The sequence below is a fragment of the Ambystoma mexicanum genome, chromosome 1p (assembly GCF_040938575.1).
Source record: "Ambystoma mexicanum isolate Mex_15411 chromosome 1p, UKY_AmexF1_1, whole genome shotgun sequence".
Taxonomy (NCBI): Eukaryota; Metazoa; Chordata; class Amphibia; order Caudata; family Ambystomatidae; genus Ambystoma; species Ambystoma mexicanum.
Window position 1 is genome coordinate 251218116 of NC_090921.1, and position 18026 is coordinate 251236141.

Consider the following 18026-nt stretch of genomic DNA (forward strand, 5'->3'; position numbering starts at 1 on the left):
AGCAGAAAGTTCATTGAGGGCTACGCAGAGATCACCAGACCCCTGATTCATCTCCTGAAGGGGGGGGTCAAGTGGGAATGGGGTCCAGAACAAGCCGAGGCCGTAAAACAACTCAAAAGAAGCCTCTCACAAGCGCCTTGCCTAGCTTACCCGGTCAGAAACAAGGAGTTCTTCCTGGAGACAGGGTTCTCTAATACGTGCTTGACGGCAGTATTATACCAAAAGCAGGACAAGGTCAATAAAGTAATCTCCTATGCGAGCAAAACTTTATCCTCTGTGGAGGAAAAATTCAACGATTGTGAGAAGGCACTCCTGGCAACGGTGTGGGCATTGAAGAATTACCGCCCGTTTATCCAGGGGGAACACATCATAGTGGAGACTCCACACCAGCCTCTGCAATATCTCCAAAGTGACAGAATCCGGGCCGGAAATGTGAGTAATTCCCGAATTACTTCCTGGATTCTGTCAATGCAAGGCTTTCCTGTGGAGGTCAGATATGGCCAAAACAAGAAGAGTCCCCTCGCGCAAGGTCTGGCTGACTTGCAAGATTGTGCCAGAGAAAACTGTCTCGAGGACGAGAGTCTAAAAATAAAGGACAACATGGAGGCATACCTTAATTCCCCACACAAAGTCTTTGAAGAAGACAAGTGTGAGGGAATGCCCACTGTCTATGTGGATGGATGCTCTTACCATGTTGACAACAACGGGGAGAAAGAACTGGTGGCCGGCGTAGGGAATGCATGGGTGAATGAGTCCCCAGAACCCTCCGCTGGATACAAAATTGGTCCCCGAAGTAGTCAGATGGCAGAACTGATGGCTGTGCATCAGGCCATCCTCACTGCTGTCCAGCATCAACTCCACGAACTGGTCATAATCACAGATTCGGATTATGTACGGAACGGGTTCGTGGAGCACCTGGTTAATTGGAAAACCAGAGGCATGTTATGTGCTAACAACAAACCCTTGAAACATGGGAAGTTGATCCAAAACATTGATGATCTGGTCACATCGAATGAGATGACCATCTACTGGAAAAAGATCAAGGGTCATTCCAAAGTAGAGGGACCAGACAAAACTGGAAATGACTTAGCTGATCAGCTGGCCAAAACCGGGGCCATCCAAGGGGATCTAATTGAGATTGAGTCCCTGTTGGGGGAAATCCAGGTCACCGCTATCACTAGGTCCCAGACAAATGCTCACAACGACCTCTCAATTACCCAATGGAGTAAGGAGACCCCTGATGCTGATTTGATTACTGCTCAGAAGGGGGATCCAATAATTGGTAAATTTTACCAGCACCTTGAGGACCCTGAGAACTTTCCCCTGACGGATACCGATTACATTGGGAAAGAGGACCTAAGAGTGTTGATGAAATGTCCAAAAATGTTCCGGATCCAAGACGGTTTGTTGGTAAGGAAATCCAAAGCTGGCCACGATCAGTGGGTGGTTCCTACCTCATTCCGAAGCCTGATGTTAAGTCACGCCCATGATGCGGCCACCGCCGGTCATAGGGGGTTTCACACAACATTGGAAATCTTAAGAGAGGTTGCATACTGGCCACACATGGGCCAGGACCTCAACCAATATTTGAAGGGTTGTCTTGTGTGTGCACAATTTCAGCCGACATCCCTCACACACCGGGCGCCTTTACAAAAGAGGGGAATGACACTGCCATGGTCAGATTTACAAATCGACTTTGTAGGCCCTGTGATTCGCTCGGCTAGGGGGAATAAGTACATGTTGACTGTGACATGCTTGTTTACCAAGTGGGTGGAATGTCTCCCAGCCCCAAATTGCAAGGCAGAAACTGCAGCTGCCTTGATGATTAACCACATCTTTTCCCGTTTTGGTCTACCTCAAAGGATTGAGTCAGACAGAGGTAGCCACTTCACCAGTGAAGTAATGACAAAGATGTGGGAGATACTGGGGGTCAAAAGGAAGTTGCATATTGCTTATCGGCCAGCTTCTTCTGGGGCAGTAGAGAGATATAACCGGACAATTGTGAGCATATTAAAGAAGTTTGTGGCAGATTCTGGGCCAAGTTGGGATATCCGATTACCTCTGGTCCTAATGGCCATCAGATCTACCCCTTCATCTGCAACCAAAATGTCACCATTTGAGTTGATGACTGGGCGCAAGATGGTGCTTCCTCAGCATTTGCTCTACAGGACCCAAGAGCAGACACTAATAAATGCCTCCACTACTCATGAGTATGTGGAGAATTTAAGGAAACACCTTCAACATGCTTTTGCTTACGCTCAGCGGAATCTAGAAAGATCAGCTGATAGCATGAAGACCCATTATGACCTGAAAACTTCCAGGAAGGAATATCAGGTGGGAGACCGGGTCTATCTATACAACTTCCAAAGGAACCAGGCCAAGCAGCGCAAATTTTTGCCTACATGGAAGGGACCATTCGAGATCATAGACAAAATCTCCCATGTGGCCTACAAAATCCACATCCCCAAAGGTCCTTTGGCAGCGGGGGAAGACAAGTGGGTCCACATAAACCAGTTGAAGTGTTGCCATCCCAGGCACACTCTGCAACAACTGGAGGAATCCTCTGGAATCCTAGCGGGTACTGTCTCAGACTAATTCTGTTCCAATCATAAAACATACCACATCTAGTCTCTAAAATATTGTGATTTGCATGAAACTGTCTCTTAGTTGTACTGTTTTTTATCAAAATAAGAATGTAATGTTTCGTCATGATGAAATGCATATGCTGTCCCACCATCTCAACAGTGGTGGAAAAACGTCTATGAGTAGGTATTGCCGCTCTTCCTTTGTCGTCCTAGGAGAAAGAAAACCTGAAGACGGGCCAAGGAGGATGATACGGAGACCGGGAACGAAGATCCAATGGGCCCAGTGGACCGCCCAATACTCCCATCAGGACTGGCGAGGAGAACCGATCGATCAGTACCGGATGGAGGAAAAGATGCTGAACTGTGCCATCTATTGGAAGAAGATGAGGAAACATCCCAGATCTTGCGAGTCCCATCAGTGAAACCGAATGGCCATCGCAAGAGGGGGGCTTGTGGGATGTATTTACCCATGCATCCTAGCCCTACCTCAAAACTGTGCAGTACTGACATGGAAAACATCATGATGGCCAGAGCTTCCCAGAAAATGCACAGGGAAATGCAGGAAGAATAGGCTGCCACCCATTTTTGCCGATGTTATGGGCACAGAAGGAAACTGCCTAAAACCACCATTGGACTACCCACACAGTAGTCTGAAACCATTGGGAATGGCAATGCTGATTGCCAAATGCAACCTAGAATTGTGGGGAATTCATTTTCTTAAATCCCAAAAATGGGTGCAGTACCAGTGCTCACCACTATCCAAAAGCCGGCAGTTTAAAACCACCCTGTGTTTCTCTGAAGGCAAGCCAAAGTGCCTATTTCAAACATTGCAATATGTGCAAAATATTTACTGAACACCAGCAGACATTTGGCAGAATGGAGTGTTGTGTGCCTACAAAATCTGGGAAATGAAGAGCCCAAAACAATGCTTATAACAAAACTGCTATGGAGTCAGCAGTTTAAGTTGCACTGGATTTAAAGACACTAAAATCGAAAATGTTTAAATTGACTGAGTGACCTACTTTTGAGTATCACATAGGTTGCAATTGTTTAAATGTCATAGTTTTAAACTTAGAATCAGCCTTCTAGCTGCATATGTGAAAATGTTTAGTTTTATTTGAAGGCAGAAACTGGGGAACAAAAAGTGACATTTTATCTGAAACCTGGCTTAAGGAACTGAATTCTGCCTGGCAACTACCCCCATCAGAAGGGAAACTTGAGTCACAGCTGTGTTCCCAGGCCAACCTTCCTTTTGCTGCCCACACTAAGGATATGCCATCTATCTGATAATTGAATTATCTGTGCTCTGTAGGAGAGTGAACAAAGCCCTCTTCACTCAGGCAAAGGTTTTTATTACGCAGTCGTAAAATGTAGCTTCCTCTTGGCAGGAGCTGGGAGGGGCACTGCCTGTGAGAGCAAGCTGGCTTGGCAGAACTGGATTAACCAGAAATTCAACCTTGTGCTGAGGGTAAACCACACCCCTTTGGAGCCAGAACATAACTTTAAAAAGATGAATAACTCATAGAGCGGACATGTGAAAATTTTATAAAGGACACCATAATTCTTGTGATTTTTCTGCCCACATTTTAAGAGGTTTTTCGACCCGGTGGCATGTTCAGGGGGGTGTCAGCGGAAAAGTGGATATAACTCTAAATGTATGCATGTTAAAAATCTGAAACTTCATCAGTTAATGTCCCTACTCCCTGCACACATGTATGTAAAGTTGGGTCCATGTCAGAAATTGCAAAATCAGTTAAAAAGTGAAATATGTGCCAGTTCTGAATGCAAGCTCCCAGGAAGAGCAGAGTTTGAACAGGGTATACCTCCTGTAATGCATGATGGGTGCATATGATTTTAAAACAATATGTACCTCTGCAAATATGTATTTGTTTCAAATCTAGATTTGTGTGTAAGTTGACAGGAGGAGTGGACTTTCTGCAGGCTGTAAAATGACATCACGCTGACTCACAGTTCATTCCCCAATCAAATGATAAATGGAAGTTTGACCAATTAGAAGCTGAGAGAGAGGTAGGGTCAGTGATGCTAGAACACACCCACATTCTAAACACATAAAAGCAGACAGACAGGACAGATAGGGAGCTTCCAAATTCCATCTGCAGCGGGACGCTCTGCCGGAAAAATCCAGACTTTACCTCCATCAAACCTCCAGAGAGCTAAACTAGAGACTTCAATCTATCCAGAACTAGAGACCAGACCAGAGGGAGAAAGCAGTGCTCTACCCAGAGAGAAAGCAGTGCTGTGCCCAGAGAGAGACCCGAGCCCAGTCTAAAACCCTGACCAGATCCATGGCGAGGCCCATTTAATTCAAGAATATAGTGTGAGTACCCAGCAGAACTGTGTAGAACCAATCTCTTAGTTTAAATTCATCTAATTCAATCTATTTAACCTAAGTAGAACTGCCTCCTAGCTGTCACCTGTCATTTCTAGTTGCAAGCTGCACTTGTCATTTTGAGCTTTTGAAATTTGCAAACCCAAAAACGACCTTTATTAAATCGCTCATATCTCCGCGACCGTTTGGGCTAGAGACTTGCAGTAACTTTCCTCTGATAGCTTAGAATCGTAGCTTTGAATCGCACCAAGAACCGCATTCCTACCCCTTATAGTTTTACCGCAATCGCGGAACACGCATCCGCGAATTTTACCGCGATTTGCAATTTCTTCACATGTAAAAACTGCTGCTGTTTGCTTTCCATTTGCCAGAAATTCGTTTAACCTGCTAACTATCCCTGCATCATTGCTAGTGTGAGCCTGGACTAATATTAACTAGATACCACTCACCCTGAACCTCTGTAAGGGAATTAAAAGCGTTTAGCATATTTTTTTAATTCATTGCCAGCACATATCAAAGCAATTTGGGCCTGTGATTTCAAAACTCCTATCTGTTTTCTGTTGTCTAAGCTTGCTGGATTGAACTGATTACATTGATTGCATTTCTGAGAACTGTGTGCTTTCCTCCCATTTCCTTGCATTGCATAAAGAGGGGGGGAGTGAATAGCCAGAGAAAAGTGATTACATTGTTTGGTTGAAATCATATTGAGTATTTTCTGTACTGCATTCATTGAATATTGCATCCACCGGAGCTTACATAAAGCATCCTCTACCACATTATACTTTTGTTCCTATTTACCAGTGTGCTATCTTATCCATTTCCTGTCAACTCATTAGTGATTATAAAGAAGTGTGCTAGTGCCAGATTCTCCATTGTTAATCTTTATCATATCAGATTAAGGGTGATATTCAAGTATTAATTTATTATAAAGTGTGATATATCTATTTTAAATTATCAAATAAACCTTTTAAACTTGCAAAACAGAACTACTTCTTGGCTCAGTGGGGTCAGGGGGATTCCAAGAGAGGGGTGTTATATAGGGGTAGTCATCCAGAACGCATGAACTGGACCTAAAGATATATCAATAAGGGTTTCCATTCAGTATTATAGACTAGGCGTTGACTTAGCTGTAGTGTTGAATTGAATCCTCTTACACTGGGCTGGGAGATACATGGGATAACATGGTTAGCCTAGATAGAGAAAGACCAGCTGGCGTACGACCGCCTCAAGTGATATTAATCTTGCTTGATAGAATTATTGTAAAATTGAAAACTATAGTTCCTGAAAAAGAATCATTTGGGACAAGCTTACGGCCTGTGTCCAAGGAATGTCTGAGGGTGCTACCGATTTCTTCAATCGGTTCGAGCAGGTATTTTCGGATTTCAGTGGACAAGACTTTGGCACAGAGTCAGGGAAAAGGCTGTTTGTCGACACATTTGCACGTGGAATGCTGCCTGACATCCAGTTACAGATTATGTTTTCTGAAAGCGCTTGGCAGGCGAAGTCTCAATCAGAAGTACTGCATATGGCTCAGTATTATGAAAATCGTGTAAATACTGAAAAGGAAAAACGTGAGAAAAAAAAGGTGACCTGAAAACAAAAGTTTTATTACAACAGATTGTTAGAAGCCCTAGAGGGGATAATCATTTTAGAGGTCAGTACTTTCCACAGGGAAGTGCGCCTTTGGCTCCGGTAACCATTAACCAGTGTGCCTATTGTCGGCAGGAAGGCCACTGGCACGCACAATGTCCGACCTTGCAGCAAAGGTCATTTGGCAACATGGGTAGACGATCCAGAGGTCGCCCAGGTGCAGGGGGCCCTGGCAGAGGTCAGTTTGCACCAGAATCACAGCAACCTCTTTCACACAATAAGCAAGTTTCGAATGTGGATAATAGAAACATTTTTGATCACTCTTCTGCCACGTACCTCTCTGAAAAACTTCCTTTTGGTAATATTCTGTTTCGCTAGGATTGCCCGAAGCAGGATTTGGAACCTACGCCTTTCCCGTTCATCAGAAAGGCCCCGATGTTGAGATGGCGGTGGGAAATAGGAAGCATCTATTTTTAGTAGATACGGGAGCACAGAAATGTTCCATTGATCATTCACGGGTTCCAAATATTCCCCTGTCAGGGCAGTCCAACGTTTCCGTAGGGTTTTCAGGCACACCTGTAGTTTGTCCGGTCTCTTTGCCGGTACCGATAACACTGGGTCCCTTCACGGAACAGTGTCCATTTCTACTTACCACAAACTGTGGGGAGAACTTGCTGGGGCTAAATTTGTTAAAGGCATTGCATGCAGTAATATATTGTTCTCCGGACGGAGTTCGGTTAACAATTTCACCTCAGCAATCACTCGCCTCTCAGTTTTTGACTCGACCTTTACCGCCAGAATTCAGTAATGTTCCAGAATGCTTATGGGAAATTGATGATAATGATGTGGGCATTCTTCAAATTGAACTTGTTAAAATGATTTTGAAACATGGAATAAAATTGCCTTGCATCCCGCAATATAAGATCTCAGTTGAAGGCGAGCAGGCTTTGAAACGTATAGTTTCTGACTTAGTGCATCGTGGAGTAATTGAGGAAATTACGGGTAGCCTATGTAACAGCCCCATTTTGCCAGTATACAAAAAAGGTGATAATGCGATTCCCTTTCATTTTATAATTGATTTACGTGCTATTAACAAAATTGTGGCTCCTCAATTTCCTATTGTACCTGATGTTACAACGATACTAACCATGATCCCGGCTTCTGCCACTCATTTTAGCGTTGTTGATCTTAAAAACGCGTTTTTCAGTATTCCCATACACAAGGATAGCAGGTATTTGTTTGCGTTTACCCTAGGTGGACGCTCGTTTACATTCACTCGTGCACCACAAGGGTACACTGAGAATCCAAGTATTTATAGTAGGGCATTGAAAGAGCAGCTCGATACTCTCGAGTTGCCTACTACTTGCACATTACTACAGTATGTAGATGATCTCCTCTCGGCTGCTGATTCTGAGAGCGCCTGTAAAGAAGACACCGTGTTGTTGCTTTGTCATCTAGCGAAACATGGCCACAAAGCTTCACTTAAAAAATTCCAATATTGTTGTCAGGAGGTCGCCTATTCAGGCTACCTCCTGTCAAAGGAGGGAAGACGGTTGACACCTGAACGAATAAAGACTATTTCTGGCATGTCTGTCCCAAATACGCAGAAGGAAGTTAGAGCCTTGATAGGTATGGCTTCTTACTGTAGATTGTGGATCCCTAACATTTCGTTAACGATTAAACCAATGCTGGCTTTGACAAAGAAGGGTATTTCTTTGCCATTGCCATGGACTTTGGAACACCAGACAGCATTTGATTTGCTCAAATCCGCGCTGTGTTCAGCGCCGGTTTTAGGAACTCCGAATTATGACAAGGCCTTTGTGTTGTATGTGCATGAACGTGATGGATGTGCTTTGGCTGTGTTAACGCAGGAACATGGAGGGAAGAATAGGCCATGCGGCTATTTCTCATCCGCCCTTGATCCTGTTGCATGCGCTTTGCCAAGATGTTTGAGAGCTGTTGTTGCTGCTGCTGCGTCTGTAAAACAGAGTGAGGGAATGGTCCTGGGTCATGCGTTAACCCTAATGGTACCTCACTCTGTAGATATTTTATTGAATAGAACTCAAACGCATCACCTCACTTCTGCACGATTGACAAGATATGAACTAATCTTGTTTGCAATGGTAACACGAGTAGACTGAAACAAGCGGTCATTGAGCTTTCCGCAACTGCGAGGCATTTTGAGAACTGTATCTGGCATTGTCCTACTCTAAATGTGGTGTTCTTATTGCTGCAACCTAAGCCTCTGATGAAAAGCTGTACACAGCTTGAAACACGTGTCAGGCTTCTCTTCGCACAAACAATAAAGGCTTTTCTTTGCACAAACAACTAATTATAATTTCTTGGCGCAGTGAGACTGGGAACATCTTTGTTTTTCTTCAACTAATCTTGTTTGCCCCCCACATTCAATTTCAGAGGTGTTGTTTATTAAATCCGGCTGAACTTTTACCTGTCTGCAAGACACCGTTGATGGTGACGAAATGTCACATGATTGCCTTTATGTGACAGAACAAGAGACTAAAGGCAGAATCGATCTGAAAGACACGCCTTTGAATAGCCCACAAGGAGAGCTATTTTGTGATGGCTCTTGTTTTAAACTTCCGAACGGTACATCCACGGCTGCTTATGCCGTCACTACTTTAAACACGATTGTGGAAACCAAAAGAATTATGCATAATTCCGCGCAGACCCTCAGAAATTATAGCGTTAACTCGAGCTTGTGAACTTTCTGAAGGGCTTACAGTAAATATATATACCGATAGTCAGTATGCTTTTGAGTTGGTCCACAACTTCGGTAGACTTTGGAAAGAACGAGGTTTCTTGACCTCTCACGGAAAGAAAATTCAGCATGGCACTTTAATAGTGTGATTACTTTCAGGACTCGCACTCCCTGTTCAGTTAGCTATTATAAAATGTTCAGCACATCAAAAGGTTACAGATGATGTAGGAAAAGGGAATGCTTTTGCTGATCAGATAGCTAAACAAACTGCCACTGATTTCAGTTCAGAAATGTATGCTGTAAGAGAAACTGTAAATATTTGCACTGTGGGTGAAAGTATCGATTCTGTAAAAGACATTCAAGCAGATGCTACCATAGAGGAAACTAAGAGATGGATCGAGGGTGCAGGGATAATGGATGATGATGGGTGTTGGGTGGACAATATTGAAGGGAAATGGTTACTCCCTGATGCCTACATTACAATGATGGTTATTATGGCTCACGGTCCGACACATGTTTGTGCGTAAATTGACTAAATTGCTACACAGTGTATGGGCCAATGATAAGATTTTCAAAACTGCGCAGCGTTTTGTCCAAGGGTGCATGGTCTGCTTGCAGCACAATGTAGGAAAAGGTACCTCGACTCCTAGAGGAAGTTTCGCTCCACCTTCTGTCCCGTTTGAGGTTATTCACTTTGATTTTATTGAAATGGAATGTTGTAACAATCTTAAATATGTGTTGGTTGTCATTTGTGCCTTTAGTAAGTGGGTTGAGGCCTTCCCGGTTAGAGATGCAACGGCCATAACCACGGCAAAAACTCTGTGAGAGAGTTTTTTCCTAGGTTCGGGCTGTTGAGAGTTATCTGGTCGGATACTGGGCCACACTTTATCACTACTGTAATCCTACAAATTTGCAAAGGATTACAGATTGATAAACGCTTCCATTCGGCCAGACATGCCCAAAGTGCCGGATTAGTGGAAAGACATACAGCATTATAAAGAACAAGCTTGCTAAGACGTGTGCTGGCACCAAGTTAAAATGGCCGGACGCCTTACCGAACGTGTTGCTGTCGATGAGAACAACCCCTCAAACTAAGACTGGGCTCTCTCCCTTTGAGGTGCTAATGGGGAGACCTGCTAATATTTGGGGTTTGCCAAAAAGCAATTCTCTGTGGGATATGGAAAATGTGCTTCTTTCAGATTACTGTAACCAGTTGACTAAAAATCTGTTTTCAATTTATCACCAGGTGCGAGAGGCATTACCTGTACGTTACGAGGGTCCTGGTCACAGTCTACGACCGGGAGACTGGATCCTCACGAAGGTTTTTGAGAGGTCGTCTTGCATTGCACCTCGGTGGAGGGGTCCCTATCAAGTCCTGCTAGTCACTCACACTGCTGTGCGGGTATCGGGTCGTAAGAACTGGGTCCATGCGACGCACACCAAATGGATCCCACAGCCCGTGCCATACGATACAGAAGATACAGAATCCCTTCCCACTGCTGTAACTAGCGTGCCTGAAACAGCAACAACCAACAAGGGAGAATCAGAGACTGCTCTAGAATCCGCAAGGCCAGACAAAACGGCCATCTTGTCTCCGCACTCCCCAACAGTGGAACTTCCGGATCAATCCTTTTCTGATCCCATTTCTGTTCATTCGCCATTTTCAGGAGGAAGTGACAACACTTTGTCCTCACCAGAAACTGTGAAATATAATGTGCGTCCAAGGAAGTAAACGTACAGCATGGTCTGACTGTGCGATTGGGAAAAATCATTTGAGGGCTTGTCTTTTGGCCCAACTGTACGGGAAGATTCCATTGGCTAAGGGTTGTGGGAAAGACATTAGGAAGACGCGCGACTGGAGTCGCCAGCAAACGAACAATTGGTGTTTTTTCGGTTGAAGACTACAATGCCTGCACCCGCTACCGCTCGTACCGAACTTTTAGATAAATATGTGACTAGCAGAGACAATGATCAAGCATGAAAGGGGACCCCCAAAATGTATTGTTGCCTTTTTGTGAAAATTACTGGATTTTTACTAACTGTTGGTTTTGGGTTATGGTATCTGGAGGAAGCATATCCGCTAGAGGACTTTTTACCTATTGAAAATGTATCTGTTATCCCCACTCTTTCCGTGCAATTGCATACTTTACCACCTAGAGATTCTTCGCATAGACGGAACTATCAGAATAATACCCTTTTGTTAATTATGAATGCCACTCATGCAATTTTAAATAGAACCAATTGTTGGATCTGTTCACATCTACCGCAACATGGGGATAAGGGGCTAGGTTGGTATATTCATCCTTTACCTGTTATGCTTCTCTTAGAGCACTATTCCTTGGCCGATGGAATGACAACATCTCAGGGAACTTTGAGAAGCCAAGCTTCTTTTGCGACCTGAGTAGATGTACCTGGATCAGATAAGATCCCTACATCAGATTGCTTGTAGATCCCAACATCAAGAAGGGATGACCTTTCTCTTTCCCCAAAAAAAAACTACTGACGAACGGAGCTCATATACGAAAGAAACAGACCTCGGAATCCATCCAATAACAGGAGTCAGTATTAATGACCACCATCGTTTTGGTTTAGGTCTGAGATTTTAGTCTCTTCTCCTTTTTAATTCCTCTTTTTCTTTTAAAGAAAATATTTTTTAACCAGTTGTCAAACCCAAGAAACGCAAATAAAAAGTGAATGTTTATTTGGAAAACAACACAGTAAATAACATAAAATAAATTTTGTGGAACCTTGAAGGCACAACTCAAAAAACCGACTACCTTGGATTAATTCTAAGAATAAAGTAATAATTGAATAAATATGACTCGGATTTAATTGTGATACAATAGATATGTCAGACAATGATTCGGGATGTATAGATGTTGAAATGTGGAGTTAGTCGCAAAGTGATTGAAGGTAGTTTAGCGCTTGGCATAGGCCAAAAGGAGGGTTTGTTAGAACTGATATAATATTGTTTCGTCCTCATTATATATGTTGGACTATGCCCAGTCGCTTTGCGAGGAAATCCGTATTACAAGGTTGTGACCTCAAGTGAATCGAGCCTCCATTTTAGGTTAGAACCGCCATTTTAGTTTATTGTACAAAGTCACCCTGTAGTCTAAAAGGGCCGTCTCGTGTGCTCTTGTTCTTGACTTAACCTCTTCAACCTCTGTAGGAGGGTTAATGTCCAACCTGCCTTCAGGCTACATGTTAGGGCCATGTAGACCTTGTCCTTCGTTGACCTCGGGATCAGGGGATTACTTGAATCAGCAATGTTAACCCACAAGTATACAAGAACAATAATGCTATCCAAATACGACATGCGAAACATTTGTTTGATCTGTATTAAAGCAATATGTAAAGAGTGTAACGTTAAATTAGAGAATAATAATGTTTGTTAGTAAATGTATTTAAAAGGTAAACCGCATGCACAAGATATCTAAATTAGGAAATGAATCTGGCGCGACCCTAGCCCAGTGTATAATTAACTTGTAAGAGGCTGGACATGGTTGCCAGTCAATTCGTCGAAAAAAATTGGTCGACCAGACAAATGGTCGAAGCAAATTGGTCGAAAACCATTTCGTCGAAATTTTTTTTTTTCTATTTTAACTTTTTTTTTTTTTTTTTGGGGGGGTCCCCCCCCCAACCCCCTTTTTTTCTCTAAAAACCCCTTTTTTAACTAAACGAAAACCCAAAAAATAAATATATAAATAAAAAATTTTTTTCGACGAAATGGTTTTCGACCAAATTGCGTCGACCAAATTGCAGTCGACCAGTTTTTTTTCGACGAGTTGACTGGACACCGCTGGACATCATTATAACAAACTGTATAAATACGCTGATGTCCAGCTAGCAAATTCTGCTCACTGCTCACATTGAACCCTGCTGGTGGTCTCTGTGATGTATTGACAGCCAAATAGCTATTTGTGTACCTTGTTCGATACTGTTCAGTTTTTGAAATAAAGATTCTGGGAATCTTTACAAGCCTGTGTCGGTGTATTTTCCTTTGCATGGTATAACAGCCTTAATATTGTATTTTTCTGATTCCACAGTGTTACCTTTCTGCATTACCAGAGGTGTATGTCAGATAGCACTGCAGGGTTTCCTTTCTGCATTACCAGCGGTGTATGCTTATTAGCTAGATAGCACTGCAGCGTTTCCTTTCTGAATTACCAGATGCAAATGTTAGCTAGTTAGCAGTGAAATGTTTCATGTCTGCATTACAAGAGGGGCAATCGAGCTAACTAGCATTGCAATGTTTCATGGCTGCATTACCAAAGGTGCATGTTAGCTAGATAGCACTGTAGTATTTCCTTTCTGCATTACCAGAGCTGCATGTACGATAGCACTGCAGTGTTTACTTTCTGCATTACCAGAGGTGTATGTTAGATAGCACTGCAGTGTTTTCTTTCTGCATTACCAGAGGTGTATGTTAGATACCACTGTAGTGTTTACTTTCTGCATTACCGGTGGTGTATGTTAGATAGCACTGTAGTGTTTCCTTTCTGCATTACCGGCGGTGTGTGTGTGTTAGCTACATAGCACTGCAGTGTTCCCTTTCTGCATTACCAGAGTTGTATGATAGATAGCACTGCAGTCTTTCCTTTCTGCATTACCAGCAGTGTGTGTTTGTTAGATAGCACTGCAATAGTTCCTTGCTGCATTACCAGAGGTGTATATTAGATAGCTCTGCAGTGTTTCCTTTCTACATTACACGAGGTGTATGTTAGATAGCACTGCAGTGTTTCCTTTCTGCATTAACAGAGGTTTATGTTAGACAGGTATCAATGCAGTGTTCCTTTCTGCATTACCAGAGGTTTATGTTAGATAGGTATCAATGCAGTGTTTCCTATCTTCATTACCAGCGGTGTGTGTTTGCTAGCTAGATAGCACTGCAGTGTTTCCTTTCTGAATTACCATAGGTGTGTGTTACATTGCACTGCAGTGTTTCCTTTCTGCATTACCAGAGGTGTATGTTAGATAGCACTGCAGTGTTTCATTTCTACATTACCAGAGGTGTATGTTAGATAGCACTGCAGTGTTTCCTTTCTGCATTACCAGAGGTTTATGTTAGATAGGTATCAATGCAGTGTTTCCTTTCTTCATTACCAGCGGTGTGTGTTTGCTAGCTAGATAGCACTGCAGTGTTTCCTTTCTGAATTACCATAGGTGTGTGTTACATAGCACTGCAGTGTTTCCTTTCTGCATTACCAGAGGTGTATGTTAGATAGCACTGCAGTGTTTCCTTTCTGCATTACCAGAGGTGTATGTTAGATAGCACTGCAGTGTTTCCTTTCTGCATTACCAGAGGTTTATGTTAAGATAGTTTTCAATGCAGTGTTTCCTTTCTACATTACCAGCGGTGTGTGTTTGCTAGCTAGATAGCACTGCAGTGTTTCCTTTCTGAATTACCATAGGTGTGTGTTAGATAGCACTGCAGTGTTTCCTTTTTGCATTGCCAGAGGTCTTTGTTAGCTAGATAGCACTGCAGTGTTTCATTTCTGCAATTCCTGAGGTCTTTGTTAGCTAGATCGCACTGCAATGTTTCCTTTCTCCATTACTAGAGGTCTTTGTTAGTAGACAGCACTGCAGTGTTTCAGTTCTGCAATTCCTGAGGTCTTTGGTAGCTAGATAGCACTGCAGCATTTCCTTTCTGCATTACCAGCGGTGTGTGTTTGTTAGCTAGATAGCACTGCAGTGTTTCCTTTCTGCATTACTAGAGGTCTTTGTTAGCTAGACAGCACTGCAGTGTTTAATTTCTGCAATTCCTGAGGTCTTTGTTAGCTAGATAGCACTGAAGTGTTTCCTTTCTGCATTACCAGCGGTGTGTGTTTGTTAGCTAGACAGCACTGCAGTGTTTCCTTTCTGCATTACCAGAGGTGTATGTTAGATAGGTATCAATGCAGTGTTTCCTTTCTGCATTACCAGAGGTGCATATTAGATAGCACTGCAGTGTTTCCTTTCTGCATTACCAGAGGTGTATGTCAGATAGCACTGCAGTGTTTCCTTTCTGCATTACCAGAGGTGAATGTTAGCTAGATAGCACTGCAGTGTTTCCTTTCTGCATTACCAGAGGTGTATGTTAGATAGCACTTCAGTGTTTCCTTTCTGCATTACCAGTGGCATGTGTTGTTAGCTAGATAGCACTGCAGTGTTTCCTTTCTGCATTACCAGAGGTGTATGCTAGATTGCACTGAAGTGTTTCCTTTCTGCATTACCAGAGGTGTATGATAGATAGCACTGCAGTGTTTCCTTTCTGCATTACCAGCAGTGTGTGTTTGTTAGATAGATAGCACTGCAGTAGTTCTTTGCTGCATTACCAGAGGTGTATGTTAGATAGCTCTGCAGTGTTTCCTTTCTGCATTACCAGAGGTGTATGTTGATAGCACTGCAGTGTTTCCTTTCTACATTACCACAGGTTTATATTAGATAGGTATCAATGCAGTGTTTCCTTTCTGCATTACCAAAGGTTTATGTTAGATAGGTATCAATGCAGTGTTTCCTTTCTGCATTACCAGCGGTGTGTGTTTGTTAGCTAGATAGCACTGCAGTGTTTCCTTTCTGAATTACCATAGGTGTGTGTTAGAATGCACTGCAGTGTTACCTTTTTGCATTGCCAGAGGTTTTTGTTAGCTAGATAGCACAGCAGTGTTTCATTTCTGCAATTCCTGAGGTCTTTGTTAGCTAGATCGCACTGCAATGTTTCCTTTCTCCATTACTAGAGGTCTTTGTTAGTAGTCAGCACTGCAGTGTTTCAGTTCTGCAATTCCTGAGGTCTTTGGTAGCTAGATAGCACTGCAGCATTCCCTTTCTGCATTACCAGCGGTGTGTGTTTGTAAGCTAGATAGCACTGCAGTGTTTCCTTTCTGCATTACTAGAGGTCTTTGTTAGCTAGACAGCACTGCAGTGTTTCATTTCTGCAATTCCTGAGGTCTTTGTTAGCTAGATAGCACTGAAGTGTTTCCTTTCTGCATTACCAGCGGTGTGTGTTTGTTAGCTAGACAGCACTGCAGTGTTTCCTTTATGCATTACCAGAGGTGTATGTTAGATAGGTATCAATGCAGTGTTTCCTTTCTGCATTACCAGAGGTGCATGTTAGATAGCACTGCAGTGTTTCCTTTCTGCATTACCAGAGGTGTATGTTAGATAGCACTGCAGTGTTTCCTTTCTGCATTACCAGAGGTGAATGTTAGCTAGATAGCACTGCAGTGTTTCCTTTCTGCATTACCAGAGGTGTTTGTTAGATAGCACTTCAGTGTTTCCTTTCTGCATTACCAGTGGCATGTGTTGTTAGCTAGATAGCACTGCAGTGTTTCCTTTCTGCATTACCAGAGGTGTATGCTAGATTGCACTGCAGTGTTTCCTTTCTGCATTACCAGAGGTGTATGATAGATAGCACTGCAGTATTTCCTTTCTGCATTACCAGCAGTGTGTGTTTGTTAGATAGATAGCACTGCAGTAGTTCTTTGCTGCATTACCAGAGGTGTATGTTAGATAGCTCTGCAGTGTTTCCTTTCTGCATTACCAGAGGTGTATGTTGATAGCACTGCAGTGTTTCCTTTCTACATTACCACAGGTTTATGTTAGATAGGTATCAATGCAGTGTTTCCTTTATGCATTACCAAAGGTTTATGTTAGATAGGTGTCAATGCAGTGTTTCCTTTCTGCATTACCAGCGGTGTGTGTTTGCTAGCTAGATAGCACTGCAGTGTTTCCTTTCTGAATTACCATAGGCGTGTGTTAGAAGCACTGCAGTGTTTCCTTTCTGCATTACCAGAGGTGTACGTTAGATAGCACTGCAGTGTTTCCTTTCTGCATTACCAGAGGTGTATGTTAGATAGCACCGCAGTGTTTCCTTTCTGCATTACCATAGGTTTATGTTAGATAGTTATTAATGCAGTGTTTTTTTTCTGCATTACCAGCGGTGTGTGTTTGTTAGCTAGATAGCACTGCAGTGTTTCCTTTCTGAATTACCAGAAGTCTTTGTTAGCTAGATAGCACTGCAGTGTTTCCTTTCTGCATTACTAGAGTTCTTGGTTAGCTAGACAGAACTGCAGTGTTTTATTTCTGCAATTCCTGAGGTCTTTGTTAGCTAGATAGCACTGCAGGGTTTCCTTTCTGCATTACCAGAGGTGTATGTTAGATAGCAATGCAGTGTTGCCTTTCTGCATTACCAGAGGTGTATGTTAGATAGGTATCAATGCAGTGTTTCCTTTCTGCATTACCAGAGGTGTATGTTAGATAGCACTGCAGTGTTTCCTTTCTGCATTACCAGAGGTGTATGTTAGATAGCACTGCAGTTTTCCTTTCTGCATTACCAGAGGTGTATGTTAGATAGGTATCAATGCAATGTTTCCTTTCTGCATTACCAGAGGTGCATGTTAGATAGCACTGCAGTGTTTCCTTTCTGCATTACCAGAAGAGTATGTTAGATAGCACTGACATCTTTCTTTTCTGCATTACCAGAGGTGAATGTTAGCTAGATAGCACTGCAGTGTTTCCTTTCTGCATTACCAGTGACATGTGTTGTTAGCTAGATAGCACTGCAGTGTTTCCTTTCCGCATTACCAGCGGTGTATGCTAGATTGCACGGCAGTGTTTCCTTTCTGCATTACCAGAGGTGTATGATGGATAGCACTGCAGTGTTTCCTTTCTGCATTACCAGCAGTGTGTGTTTGTTAGATAGCACTGCAGTAGTTCCTTGCTGCATTACCAGAGGTGTATGTTAGATAGCTCTGCAGTGTTTCCTTTCTGCATTACCAGAGGTGTATGTTGATAGCACTGC